Raw genomic sequence first — 15,461 nt, forward strand, 5'->3', positions numbered from 1 at the left:
TCATACAGTCAACTAGTATTCACAATATTGCTCATTATTGCCCAAATCTATGCTGGAATTCTGACTCTTTATCATATATGCCTTCCCTACATTCTAAATTAGAAAATTGGTGGGAATATTTGTAAAGTATGAATTTCATACTTTAGGTCATTGCTTTCTAACTGGGGGTCTAAACATAGGCAATCACAAATGTAAGCATTCCTATGTGTTTGGCATGGTAAAATGGACAAAACCGGACAGTAGCCAGAAAAGGTGAAATATTTATCAACTTTACATTTGTATCTCATCTTTTTTCAAAATATGCAGCCTAATCCCTTTTCAGATGGCAGCCATATTGGATTTGGCAGCCATCTTGATCTCAGGGATCACTGGCTCGGGCGCCCTGGCTAAAACATTTCAGTATGCCCTCATCTGCATCCATGCCAAATTTGGTGCTTGTAGATGAATTTGCACGAACAATGGGGTGTAAGGCCCCATACTACAGCCAGCGGCCATATTGGAATGGGAGGAAGGGTCCAGATGCACCAAGTCATAAATATTAACATTCCTATGTGTTTCCCATGATCAATCAAGCTGAAAAATATATAAAGTTTGTGTTTGTAACTAATGTGGTTCAAAAGTTATAACCGGAACTGACACTTCTCTGCTGACACCCTCCCTATGACAGTAAGCTTGTTCGAGATGAACTACGTCTGACCAGAACCCGTCTACGGAGAGCCTGGCCACTCCGTATTAAGCAAGGGGGCAGGCGAACGTTCACAGAACGTAGACACTATGGCGGATCTGAGGCTAAATAGTAGACCAGTTCCACCTAGCCATTCCATTGAACCCCATTCAATTTGACGCCACTTTCACATCAAATAATGTTACAGCTGAAGCGTTTTAAGCCTTTATATGAACTTTTTCTTTTTTCGGAGTAATACAACATTGTGTGATTGGCGTCATAACCTCGTAACTGACTTACCGGCTGAGTAATAAACTTTTTTCCAAAATCAATGCTAACGTGACGTAATTTACGTAATGAGCATGCGACCATAGCGGGTTAAAGTGTCGCACAGGAGCAAAATAGCCGTATTCTCTAGATAAGAACGAAAGCATCGGACCACAACATTTAACGGATCACATCACATTTATCTACGAACGTGGTGGTAACGAAGTAAGGGCCTACATTAACATTATCTCTCGGTGCTGCTATCACAAGAGTTACACGAGTCAGACTACGTGCCTACGTTACATCTACGTCCCCTGAGCCTGCAAGCCTTGTCAACCAATAGGAAATGGTTGAAATTTGCTTCACCCGTCTCAACTGACTTCTACGTGATGACTCTGTCCATATCTTTTACTGTCTATGGTATTAAAGGGATATCAGTGTTTCCCATACATTGACTAATCTGTGGTGGGGCGCCACAAAATCAAAATCGGCCGCCACAGATTAATATTCTATGTTAAATTTAATTTAATTTAAATTAAATATAAGATCAAATCCTTGCATTGCCATTGATCTGCGCTTTTTACGCATGCAGCCTTTCCTTACCCCGCCCCGCTCTCTCTCGTAGCCTGCTGCCCCTCCTCTGCGTGCATTTAACAAAATATTCACGATTGTTGATTGTTGTAGTTCTGAGATATTGAGCATCAAAGTTTTTACAGCCCAGCTGGCAAAACTGTTATGTAGTATAATCTACTATTATAGCTCAACAAGACCATCACCCTACAGGTACTTTGAGGATAGAATATCAAAATCCTGGCACATTTGGAAATGGGATTTTTTAAGATGGCCCAAATGGAGATAGAACCTTATAATTCTGAGAGCTCTGATTCACTTCAGAATTATAAGGTTCTATCTCCACTTTTACAAATAAAACCCTACATTTCAAAGAATAAATTCATATAACCATTGATTTGAATCAATTTATACATTTATAATACAAGCACACAGTTTGTAGTATATAATATAATGTATAATAGTATAGTATACATCAAAGCCAAGCAAGTTTGTAAGAAAAAATTATTTTATTTTTTTCAAAGTTCAAAGTACATGGAAATTTTAAATTACAGCTGAACAAAACCCCCACCCCCTCTCGGAAACATTTTAAAAACTGGTCATTTATTTCATTTAACTATGCCACTTTTTTATTATTTATTATTCTGTATGTCTGTTTTGTTATGTATCTGTCTCTGCTGCCCTGGCCCTGGGTGTCTCTGCTACTGTCCCTCTCGCTGCTGCTCTGGGATTCTCTGCCCTTCCTGGCATGGCTGCAAAAAGTAATACAGCTGAGCATCACAATAGCATTTACAGGAAAGTAACTAATGGTGAGACATACATTTTGCAGAATACTATCATCAGGACAATCTGCATGGCTTAACTGGTACTGGACCCACTGAGGCACTGTCCAGGACTACTACCATAATTTTCCTTACAAAGACTGAACAGGACAGTCAAATAGGCCTATTAATTAAGTGTGCTTGCAAGCACACTTATTGTTCTTCTTAAGTTTTATTATTATTAAGTGTGCTTGCAAAGCAGCACACTTATTGTTCTTCTTAAGTTTTATTATGTTTCCCGTCTCCCTGATTTTTTGTCAGCCCTAGCGCCTAGGCCCTTTGAGACAGAGACACCGTTCCAACTTTAAAATGTCCGGTCAGTACCGGTGTAAGTTGGTCGCGAAGATGACGTCAGGTGGGCGTGTCGTTTGTCCGCCATATTGGATTGAACAGAAAGCGAAACAAAATTTTCACAGGTCACAAATTTGGTCCGAACGCCACGAAACTTGACGTACATTATCCTTGGACCAAGCCTCACAAAAGTTACCAGAAGGATTTTTTATTTTCGAAAGCGTTTGCCCGTCACAGCCAAACGAAATCGGCGGCGAAGCTCCGAAACAGGAAGTCGTCCATATCTCAGGAACACTGTCACATATCGATACCAAATTTTGTATTTGAACTCGGGGCTCCAATGTGAGGGTGCATAAGCTAAAAAAAAAAGAAAACATTCCAAAACATGCCAATCATTTGGCAAACCACCCACAGGTATTTAGTAACTCTCACCATTCACCATAGCACCATTCACCTTCTATCACAATGCCTTCCAAGTATGCTCAATGTTTCTGGGCAGCCACAATGTCTCTGGGCAACCTTGCCCAATCATGAAATCCTTGCTCTGCCATGGGATAGTATGGACTTACGAACTGAGATAGCAAGAACAGTAGCTATATATAGCTTACATAATAGAGTTGTTTTTACATTGACGGTATTCAAATTATATTTTTCATTATTGTTAAATATCATGATGGGAGAGTATTATTAAAAATGTTACAAGTATGCAAATGCATATGTTTACGGGCATTTAGGTTTTACTGTGTTGTTTTGTTGTAAAGACATGCAAGGCATTCTGGGCCATGTAATGAACAGTGGTCGGCAGCACTCCATAGGCTACGTATTAATATGAATAGGTGTTTCTGTAAACCTAGGGACAATAGACCTCTGAAGTTCGCCTACAAAAAGGCTGCCATTGTTGCCCATATATGGAGATCCGGTATCTTGCGATTTTCACTATGGGAAATTAACATGGGGATTTTGAGTATTCGTGCCTGACAAACTCGCGCGGTAACGACAACGTCTGAAATGAAGACGTTTTGCCCTACACGCTTTTGTCACCTGACTTCCAATGGTGTTTGTGATCTTTGATACCGCTAAGGAAGTGAACGTACATTTTGGCTACCCCGGAGCTAACTGAGGCTAAGGGTGTAGCGCACAGTTGAAGCGTCACAACTTCACCGTCAAGGTTGCTTGGTAACGGTTAACATTTATAGTTTGTCTTCGCCAACACTCATAAGGCTACACGTGTTCATTTGTTTTGACAGGTTGTTATTTTGGTCGGGAAAGGACGCCTTTCTGATCAAGGTAAAGCGATAAAAAAACACACTACGAGTTGGTGTCAGTAGGTAACACTTTAATTTAAATTTCAATGTTAGTAGCATTAACTACGTTTGCGGAGCGTAAAAATACTTTTGACACACAATGCGATGATCTGTAACGTCTTTCAGAAGGGAGACGATCGAAAAGGTGGTGGGTTGATGAGAGGGATCTTTGATTGCTTGATTTAATTATTTGATTTGTAGCATGTTGCCAGTTCTTCTACTGATTATGGAACCTATTTAATTGCAGCATAGTCAATGAAACGCGTGGGTTAAGCTAGGAGGTGTAGCTTGAAGTTCAAAATGTCACTCGTGTCACTTACCGCTCTGACTTCATTTTTTAAAGATGAGGCCAAGAGTCTGAAAAGGGCCGAAAATCATTTTAATTCAGGCCATGTGGAGAGCTGCACCTTTAGTTCGGGCGTACTTCACGGCCAAGTGAGGGCGAGCTACGAACAAAGGGGCAAGATGTATCGTGTATCGGTAAGTGATTACGTTTTTTCTTGTAAAATAGGGGCATTAAGTGGTGAGAGTGGGATTTAGAGTGAATGCGAGTCTTAATGTCTAATGGAGTAATATAAGGGAGGTTCAGCAAGTGAAATAAAGCTGTCAAGGATGAGGGAAAATGTAGTTGGCCAGGCCTATTATATAAAGCCTGTACAGTCATACAAATAACACCACAAATAAAAGCATAGTCTATGCAGGTCAACATTTCATATGAAATTATGTTTGTCTGTGCTTATACAACACTTGATGTTTGTAGCTTGCATGAACCTAGATGAATGGCCTCCTGTGCAGACTGACCTGCAGAGTAAAATTGAATTTGTTAATAAGTTTGTCAGGGTTCACCTGGGTATTAAGTTGGATGTCATGTTTGACCTTGAGACTTTCTGTGTTTGCATAGTGTTCACAGTGGAGGGACAGAATGTGATACAGCAGAGAGGACAGGGAGGAGGAGATGTGGCATGAGAAGGGAAAGTGAGATTTGATAGAAGACAGAGAAGAGGACCACAAAGTGAAGAGAGGAGAGAGAGAAGGACATGAGATAAAGACACATTAAGGTAAGAACACCATTTAAATTCCAAAGACTCTCTCGATATCTTTATTGTCTTTCCTCAGGTCACTCTAAGGGAGGATGGTGACATAATAAACAGCAGCTGCGAATGTCCCCGAGGTGCTACGAAGTGTAGCCATGGAGCAGCTTTGATGCTGTTCGCATACAAAAATTTCAGCCGCACAGATGTGGAGTGCAGCTGGAAAGCTCCAAAGGCCCCGAAAGCACAGCACACAGTGAAGGAGCTCTATCCACAGAAGGCATACAACCCTCTCCTTAGAGACCCCACACCCGAGGACATCAATAACGTGCGTGTTGCACTTCAGGGGTCTTCCTGTGCAATGGCCTGGATCCTGGCACCAGAACCGGCAACGCCTGGCACCAGCACCAGTGAGGTGGATGTGCACTCACTGTCTGTACAGTCCATCTGTGCACATGCCAGGAGTCAAAACGTTGTTGCAGCAATGATGGTCACCGACCATCAGCGGGGGCTTGTTCAGGCTGCCACTGTTGGCCAACAGTCAAACAGCCTCTGGCATAAGTTGCGGGAGGGCAGACTGACTGCCAGCAACTTTGGTGCTGTGTTGCCAGCTCTTCTGAAGGGCAGAAGAGTTGCACCCTCAGTCATGCAGCGTCTACTGTCCCAACAGTCCCTGGACAACGTCCACTCGATCCAGTGGGGTCGAGTCAATGAGAAGGAGGGAAGAAAAGTCTTCCAGCAGGCCACCCAGCTAGAGGTCACAGATTCAGGACTGTGGCTCTCACCTTCAGGGATGCTTGGGGCCTCTCCTGATGGTTTGGTGGGTCAGTCCGGAATCCTGGAAGTGAAGTGTCCTTACAGTGTGCGGGACTTGTCCATTGAGGAGGCTCTGCACAGCAAGGACTTCTTTCTGGAGAAGGATGGACTGTACCATCTAAAGAAGAGCCACCCTTACTGGCACCAAGTGCAGGGGCAGCTGCACATCACCCAGAGGGAGGTGTGCTATTTTGTAACCTGGACGACAAAAGGCGCGCTTGTGATGTCCATCAGTCCTGATCCCTCTTGGTCTCCAAACCTCTTGTTGCTGGAGGAGTTTTATACACATGTGCTCCTGCCAAAAATAATGGAGACAAATGCTGAATAAAATATCTGTCCACACTTAACACCACTTTGTTGTGTTTTCTGGTTCTGTAACAAAACACATTGTATACAAATAATATCTAATGACAGCATGGAAAATGTACAATGATGGCATGCATAACATGAAACATTTCAGTGGAAGGTTAGTGAAGAAGTTATTTGCACAATGCAAAAAACGTTCCTGCAATAACATCTAACCAAGTATTCATGTTACCTGATATGCATATGGGCCTATTTTTGGGATTTTGCACAGCGTCTATTGTAATAGCTCCTGTGTCCTCATACTGTGACCTATCATCAAATGCCTGGTATCCCCTGAAAGCTGAGACCTTGTAGAATTTTTAGAAACTGTCAGAATGACTCTGTTATGTACTGTCAAGGTGCTACAGTAGCTGGAATATTGCTTTTTCTTTCAGGCGGTTATGTAAATCCCTGGAAATGGCCACATTTCAGATGTGAAAGTCCCTAAAAGGGCCACTGAAACACATCAGAGGCCCACTCCCAGGTGTTGTGAAGATAAATATCTAAGGAAATGTTTGTACAATGAAGTATGACCCCTTTAGAGCCATTTTTGTGTGGAAATGCTCAGCTGGTTCAACCTCCACGTTCTTCTTCTTTGCCTGTCTTTTTGGCATGTTTTCTGCTTTCTTCTTCTTCAAAAGATCCAAATGATCCTTGAATTTACCCTTGGGGATCAATAAAGTATCTATCTATCTATCTAACTGTAAAAATTGCGACTGTATTCCTCTGACGAGCCGGTCGTACTAGTAAGCTATCGTTATGCACAACGAAGGTGGACTCAATTTCCCAGAGTTCCCCTCACCGGAGGTGGTTGTACCATACGTCATTCGAAAGGTCTACTCGTTGGCTACAAGACGATCTTTGAACCATCCTCGTAGCTTGTCATAGGCCAGAGCTATTGTCAATCAAAGCTAACTTATCCATTAGCCAGCTCACATGGCTATCATGCTTCTAACACGTGTTTCTCGACAACGGTACGTCACACAAAGTTGTCACTGGTGTCTACGTACTCAGGAGAGCTTCCTGAACACGCTGAGTGGTGTGAATCCCGGCGATACATAGGATAAGCATACGAACTATGTGGTTTTCTGTCAGAGAAAAGTTATCGTTTGTTTTTTTACAAACTAAACGGTACTGTTTGGGTGGAATTATGCATCTTCTAAACGTAATGTCGACAAAACACGGTGGATATTCGGATTCTCGTGCTTCTTGTGAACAGTATGACACCAAGCATGTTGGGGTAGCCTGAAGCCCGGGATGTACACAAAGGCTGTAATGTGAGGAGACACGGTGGTGGTGGGGGCATTTGGAAACGTGACTAGTGATACAAATTGTAGGTTTTAGCCGTTCGGGATGGGTTTCATTCAGTCGACACGGATCTCAAATGAATCCTGAGGCTCATGGCTTTCCAATGGTGTATGCCATGACTATGTAGCTAGCACAATGACTCGGCTACGATATACTTTACATTGAGATTAGTGATTGAACGAGTGATTTGGGTCGATACCGACCCTGTGCTATGCAGAACAGGTTTAATATCAAAAACTGTAGTTGGTATTGTTTTCAGTTTAAAGACATTTACCTAGCACTTTCTTGTAAAATCATGACCTCATTTAAGAAGAGTTTGACTTATTTAAGATGTCATCCTGAAAACAAGCACATTTGGCTGTCAGTGTGTTAACCAAATTTGCCTTGATAAAAAATGTCAGTCTTCTTCAATTAAGTCAAAAAGATTTTATGACTAGGTGTGCTAGGTAGTCTTCATACTAACGACTGCCAGGTACGTCTTCATACTAAAACAATACCAAATAGATGTTTTGATCTTAATATAACATGAATAACACTTAGTTACATTTTATTTTTTGCATTGTACATTACCATGGTTTACAGTGATGTGTTTGATTATATGGTGTTACAGAGATAACTTTGTTCACATATGTGTCATTCTGTGGCTACACTGAATGGGTTTACAGGACAGTACATTATACAGAGTTGTACAAATCTGAATAATTAAAGTAGTTAGTTGTTGTGGACAGAGATGACTACACTTTCCATCTAACATCTTTATATCTCCTCTGGCAGCTCAGCGCCACACTCAGTCTGCCTCCACTCAACATTGGAACATTCTTGAACGACCTTGTGAGTTCATTTTCTTCTACTGCTGGACTACAATGTTTCCACATGAACTGCTGATGTGGATATTAAGTTAGTCAAAGACATATTGGGATTTGTAACTGAACTACCAAGTACCAAGTAGTTCAGTGTGTTATGTGGTTTGTCAGAGGATTGTCTGCATAGCTGGTAAACAACTGCTCTGAAATGTGAGGGACCACACAGCATGATGTTTGAACATTGTTTTTTAACTTGAAGCCAAGGAGGGCCCTGTTGTAAGTTTGTAGTGTAGTTTGCAATATACCTGGATTTTCAGGTAGCCCTGTTATTTCAAATAATCTGCTCAATAAGAAGGTAGTGTGGTCACAGAATAAATGTCATTAACAGCCAAACAAGCACAGGATATTGCAAGGAGTTGAACCCCATCCCAGGTATGGGAGTACCACTACCAACATCTTGGCTCTTTTGGACTATCTGACCCTTGGAATTGAAGGCAAATATGAGATAACAATGGTGAGTGAATGCTCTCCACACATACTATATGTTACACAAATAATGTTGGCAACAACCTATAGAAGCCGGACCAAAAATGCTCATTTAAAAGGAGAGTGGTCAGACATATTTACACAGTTTTACATCTTAAGTCTTTATATATATAAAGATCATTGAACTAATTGAACTGTACATATGTACACTACTAACCAAGGAAGAGAGGTGCCAAGCATCCCTGAAAGTGCCACGGCATCACTGCATCATCTCACCTGCAGACAGAAGTTGTTCATTCATAGTGAACAATGTGTCTGATAAGGGGTGCCTGAAAATTAACTAGTGCACAGCACACTTGGACAATATCATTAGCTATGCTCCTAAGATGAGATGGGATGACATCCAGAATTCTAAACTGTTTTAATCTACCAATGGCTCGTTCAACATGTATTCTATTCTGTGCAATGTCTTTTGTTGCTTGGACTTCACTAGGTGTGAACTTGCCATGGTGAAGGAATGGTGGTATGTTGACCGTCACACCTGCGGGCATGATGTCCTGGATCAGGAATCCTTTATCTGCCAAGATGTGGTCACCTGACTTGAAGTGACTCAGAATCCCTGACCTAAGGACAATGTTTCTATCTGTTGTCGACCCTGGGAAGAGATCACTACAGTAAGTTATGGCCCCATTAGGTGCCACACCCAGGAGCAACTTGAAAGAGTGCATGCCCCTGTACACAGAATAGGTCTCCTTTTGAACATCCATTTCATGAGGGATTGCAATTCTAATATCTGTACAGTCAATTATCATCTTGCAGTTGGGGGACTTGTGGAAGGAAGCTGGCAAACTCATTTGGTTTTTTTCCCTGCTAGGGACTGTTGCCATAAGATGTTTGAACAGCAACCTGTGCAAGACGGCTATAAACGTCCTCACAACATTCCTAACAGTGCCATCACTACAGCCAAAAAGAGTAGCCAGGTGAAGATTAGTGTAATTCTGCCGTAATTTCATGAGAGTCATGAAAAGCTGATCGGGAAAAGACATTGAATGTACGGTCCACCCATCGATGTAACACAGGCTATCTCTGAAACCAGCCAAAAAGCTCAGGATGATCTCAAAGGTAGCTTTGTCAGGCAAGCCTGTCTCCATCCTCAGCACTTTCTCTTCTACCTGTGTAACAGAGTAGATTCCCTGCCTCTCCTTTAATTTGCTAAGTTCACCCTTCAATTTCTTTATCTCCATCTGTAGCATCTCATTGCTAGATAGCTCAGCTGTCTCTGTCACTTACAGTGCCACTACAGACTGGGGAGGAATCTACCTCAGTGGAATGACTTGTCTGGGGTGTAGGGTCAGTCTGGGGTGTAGGGTCAGTCTGAGGTGTAGGGTCAGTCTGAGGTGTAGGGTCAGTTTGGGGTGTAGGGTCAGTCTGGGGTGTAGGGTCTGTCTGGGGTGTAGGGTCAGTTTGGGGTGTAGGGTCAGTCTGGGGTGCAGGGCGTACTGCAAGCAATACTGGCGGCCGGTCCTTTCCTTTGGGGAAATGGCAACTGCAGACCCGAGAGTTATAATTTGGTTTCCGATCCGCACGCCTGTTGGATCATGAATACATCATATTTCTTTAAATGATTTTAAAGGTGTTGTTAAAGCCATAGAACATGAGTCTATCCAGTGCAAATGTTTTAATTAATGGCACTTTTATTTAATCTGGAATGCACTTGAGTTGTCTTTGCCTCTTTTGTGTTTGTTTTGTGATTGTGATGTGTAACTATTTGTTCTTCTATCTTGGCCAGGTCTCTCTTGAAAAAGAGATTTTATATCTCAATGAGACTAACCTGGTTAAGGTTATAATAATAATAATATTGCAGGCAATAAATGTTATTTTGTATCCCTAAAATTCAATGTGTTTGTGTCTCTGTGTGTGTGTGTGCCTGGTATCAACCTGAACTAATATAACTGTCTTAACACAAGGGGCAAGCAGGGGGACCATCTGACTGCAGAAACGATCAGCTGTTTTAGATGGGCTTGCTGGTCATACCATAACCATAACATAAGCTAAGATGCCAGAAGAAACCCATGCTGGAAACTGCAAGAAGATCGGAATTAAATAATTCAAAGTAGGCCTACTACCTCTACATATAAGAACACCCGGTTAAGGTGAAGACAAATATAGTAGCCTGGCTACGACAATACCAGTAACGTTGTAATGCTTAAACAGACGTTCAGTCAATCCGCAAAGTTGCCTAATATAAACAAGTATCTGGCTTGCATAAAGCATGCCTCAAATACTCATTAAGTTAGGTTGTGACCAGGATATCCATCTCTGCTCCCTCCCCCACCCTGACGTCCTAAGTGTGCGCTGAACACTTAGCCTCAGTTAGCTCCGGGGGTAGCCAAAATGTACGTTCACTTTCTTAGCGGCATCAAATATCACAGACTCCATTCGGAGTCAGGTGACAAATTGTGTAGAGCAAAACGTCTGCATCTCCGATTCCTTCGGCTCCGCGAGAGTTTAACAGGTGTGATTATTTGAAATCCCCATGTTAATTTCCCATAGTAAAAATCGCGAGATACCGGATCTCCATATATGGGCAACAATGGCAGCCTTTTTGTAGGCGAACTTCAGAGGTCTATAAACAGCTATCTCTGTTACAAAAACGAGCTGGTAATCGCTCATTGAAGAGGGAACTATGATAAAAAGATTGTTTTCCTAAAAGCATGGAGTTGACGAAAGAATAAACAAGCAATGTCACGTTAATGTTAAATAGCCTACATCTGGACGCTAGGTGGCAACGTTGTATTACATTTCACTAGTGTAGCCTACTTGAAATACTAGTTGGGTCATCTATAGCAGTTCCGTGACCGTGGAGAGCGAAGGTTCGTTTCTCACTAGATTTGTCATCTATAAAGGTTAAAGAAAAAAATGAGCCGGGGTGCCCCTCACAAAAATGTGGGGAAATTTAGTGAGAGCCCTATATCCAATATGGCTGCCGTAAGCCAAGCTGGATATGAACTTTTTAATGGTTTTGCCACAGTGCTGCATTACACATGGTTTTTGAGACTATCTGGGTCAAGAAATTCATAAATTATGTAGATTTGTTGATTTGACCTATTTCTGACCTTCAAATTCAAGATGGCCGCCAATTATTGGCTCTTTAAATGTTGATGTTTCAAAATAGTCATAGAGCTGTAATATTAGGCTCAAATGGAAGCTCTGCTCACACTGAGTTCGGTTATGGGCAGTACAATTACAACATACACATAGGTCATCAGATGTCTGTCATTTTTTTATTATTTATTTATTATGATTTATTTATTGAATTAACTAAAAACACTCTCCATCTGAATCTGTTGAATCTCCACACTGTTACTCTCATCTGAGCTTTCACGAGGTGTGAGCTGCTGGGGCAAGGGGGTGTGACGCACTGGTCGACACTTTCCGTTCTCAAGATGCTCTTGCAGGTTGTAATGGAGCTGGAAATATGAAAGGTAGTTTGTCCTTTCCATATGAAGATTCAGAGTCATCATCAGGTGGGACATGGATTGTACACTTATTCAGCAGGCCAGACCAGAGTTTCCAAATGGCACAAACTGAAGAATATGAGTACAATCCATCTCCCACCTGATGATGACTCTTTGAGTCACACCTCATGACTGCTCAGATGAGAGTAGCAGTGATGATGAGAGAAGTCTCTCCGAGAGAGAGATAGACTCCTGATGGGCAGCCGTCCAACCACATGCTCATTGTACCCCTACCTATGAGCCTACTTCAGTCCATCAACCCAACTATCACACCAGCTCACACACGTGATCAATGCTTCGTTAACCTCTGGCACATTTCCAACAGCATTCAAAATGGCCTGGGTAACACCGTTACTTAAGAAAACTTCTCAACCCTGCTCAAGTTGAGAACTACCGTCCTGCTTTACTCCTACCTTTCCTATCCAAAGGTATCGAACAAGCAGTCTCCAAACAGGTCTCTGAATTCCTCTCACCGAACAACCTTCTGGATCTAAATCAATCTGGGTTCAAGAGGGGCCACTCGGCTCAAGGGCGTAGGTTTGGTCTCAGCTTTGGTGGGGACACATTCACAACTCCTGTTGTCACAATACCAACATTATTGTTTCAATACCAATAGCAAGTGAAGAATCTCAATTTCGATACTATTGCGATTTTTTTAAAATTTTATTTGGTTTGTGTGATTTGTGAGATCATTCACATCCGTGGCAATCATAGAATTTGATTGACCCTCCACACACACACAGAAAGTGATGGTTGTCATATTTTGGAATTCATATAAACTATAAACTTATATTGTTAATTATTTATAGTATTTTATGATCTGCATGATTACTAATAGCTAAACATATTTAGTAATTTGAATAAATCATATTGATATTTAAATGATTAGGCTACACTTGTCTTTAATATCATCACTTGTGGTGTGTAAATCTAATTGAGTGCTTGTCACTTTAAGAGGAACGTGAACGCAATTAGCTTTCAGTCTCACGGTTTTAGGCTAGTGAAAAATAGTTTTGCAAGTGCAAGGATATGTGGATTCAATTAGGGGGGTTGTCTCACGGGTTGGTTGTCACATTGCTTATTCCAGGCACACTAGGTGATGCTGTGGTAAAATTTTGATATCAAACTGTTACCCGTTGATAGCTTACTCATTTGCACTAGAAATTTTGCTGAGCAGACACACAGCATTACGGAGCCCTCCGGGTGACATGGGGAAAAAAAACATGGGTTAAAAAAAAAGTAATGGGGAAAAAAAACATGAAGAAAAAACAAACGATGCACTTTTGCAGGATCTCATTGCGGGATCCCGCAAAACTTTTGCGAGATCCCGCAAAACTTTTTTTCTACTTTTGGAACTTGCTGGGCTTCCTACTTGACCCCAATAGGCCCACAAACCACTACCGCCAGATGGCAATCGTATCATGATACTATGATTGCTGTGTGTTGTGGGTTTTCTGGACACATTACATAGGCCTATGACAAGGGAGGGAGAGGGAGACACCTGCGTGCAGACACGCACACACAGCAGGCTACAATAAATTGCCTAACAGACAGCAGCCTAATTTCGAGGTATCACTAATACCTATTAAATAAATGTAAAAGACACAGAACTGTAAGCTCAAATTCAAAAACGTTTGAAGTCTACCCAAACATATGCAAAGGGAATATATATATATATATATATAAATTGTGTTGCATATAGCCAGCTTAATTAATGTCAATTTAAAGATTATGATTAGCAGTTTCTATGCATTTTTCCATTGATAGTTACAGGAAGCCACGTTGTTGTTTAAACTATTGTTGCTTCTAGCCCACGTTACCTCCAGTTTCACTTGCTGCAGGGACGCACACATTGCATGAGCGATCATAAGCGTTCTATCTCCGATGTAGAACTCAAATGTGTCTTGACGCCGCCGTTTGTAAGATCAGATCAAATAAGACGTTCTAAATGGAACGCGATGTAATTAAGCTGTTCCTTTCCAAGCGTCTTGGAGACGTACTGTATGTGTGCTGACTGGGCTATGTCTATATAGTTGATGACACCAAATGAATAAGTATTGTAATTATGTTATTGGTAGTCGGAGGAGGAGTTAAACACACACAACTCGGGATTTACTTTTCACAGTTTATTCACAAGAATTAATTAATACACCACTACCTCCCACACACAGCCACCCCGCATTCATACAACCCGCTTAAACTAGCCCTCTCTATGGCCGAGTTAAACTAGGGGAAGGGACTGGCCATTAACCCCGGCCGGGGGCTAAACTCAAAGCGCGCACACACACACACACACACACACACACACACACAGTAGGCCACACTAGACTGCAATAACAAGGCAATCAGTAGACTGAGCTAGATCACAGGGTCCTATGACCGGCTTTGAGAAAGTACTGGTTTAGTCCGTACAGCAGCTCCAGCCTGGAGCGTTATGAGACTGACCGTAAGTGTCCAGAGATAATTCAGAATCCGCAAGTAGCCTAATCCACAGAGTTCGCAAGTATCCACAGTGTTCGCAAGTAATCCACAATGTTCGCAAGTAATCCACAACGTTCGCAAGTAATCCGCGGAATGCCCCCCGTCCAGCCGCACTAATCAACACGCCGAGAGTCCTGTCGTGTCCAAATTCAGCCTCTCTTTATCTCCCCTTTACCAGCAACAATCACACGCCCCCAACAAGCCACAGGTGTCCCACCTCACCTGCAGCCTACTGCAATTAATCCACATGGTGGGGGCGTAGCCGTCGTGGCCAATAAACGCCATTCACTACAGTATGCTGCAAATGAGCAGACGTGTGAAGCACCGGGCATAACTTAATTTCGCGGCTACGTGGAGCAGTAGTAGGTTAAATGTTGAGGAGGCCCATAGTTTGAGAAAAGCTGCAGATCATAGGCAGAGAAGGCATAATGCTCTGAGAACAGTAGCCAAAGGTTTTTCTGCAGAAACAGGTGCCTTGGTGCACGCACCCCGCTTTCACTTTGACTCCCTGCATTGTGACAAAAACTGTCAGTCAGACAGTGAATTTTGGTTTACTAAATTAGCATAATGCATAATCTTTTCAATTCTATCTGAAATCTGCTCACTGCAGACATTACAATGCAGACCCAAGCAGCAGCATAGCCTTGAAAGACGTACACTTTGAATTTGATCAGAGCGGCTCTGGTTCTTCACCTAACTTGATGTGATTGGCTGGATGACCGTTCAATCAAATCAACAGACCTATTTGTGTCTCTG

At 42.1% G+C, this 15,461-nt stretch overlaps 1 long non-coding RNA gene across 3 annotated transcripts; it reads left to right on the forward strand.

Moving 5' to 3' along the window:
• The first annotated feature begins 3,735 nt into the window (after positions 1 to 3,735).
• On the forward strand, positions 3,736 to 10,566 carry LOC143114333 (uncharacterized). 3 transcript variants are annotated; one of them, XR_012984898.1, is made up of 6 exons: positions 3,736 to 3,900; positions 4,261 to 4,397; positions 4,819 to 4,975; positions 8,192 to 8,248; positions 8,609 to 8,734; positions 9,200 to 10,566. It is a non-coding gene; the product is annotated as an uncharacterized LOC143114333 (long non-coding RNA). The 3 variants fall into 3 exon arrangements; XR_012984892.1 differs by lacking the exons at positions 3,736 to 3,900; positions 4,261 to 4,397; positions 4,819 to 4,975 and adding an exon at positions 6,310 to 7,442; XR_012984895.1 differs by lacking the exons at positions 3,736 to 3,900; positions 4,261 to 4,397; positions 4,819 to 4,975 and adding an exon at positions 6,310 to 7,386.
• The last annotated feature ends 4,895 nt before the right edge of the window (positions 10,567 to 15,461 follow it).

The sequence above is a fragment of the Alosa pseudoharengus genome, unplaced genomic scaffold (assembly GCF_046254945.1).
Source record: "Alosa pseudoharengus isolate Yale_2024_CS ecotype anadromous, Long Island Sound unplaced genomic scaffold, YU_APseudo_1.1 YU_APseudo_1.1_scf_11, whole genome shotgun sequence".
NCBI lineage: Eukaryota > Metazoa > Chordata > Actinopteri > Clupeiformes > Clupeidae > Alosa > Alosa pseudoharengus.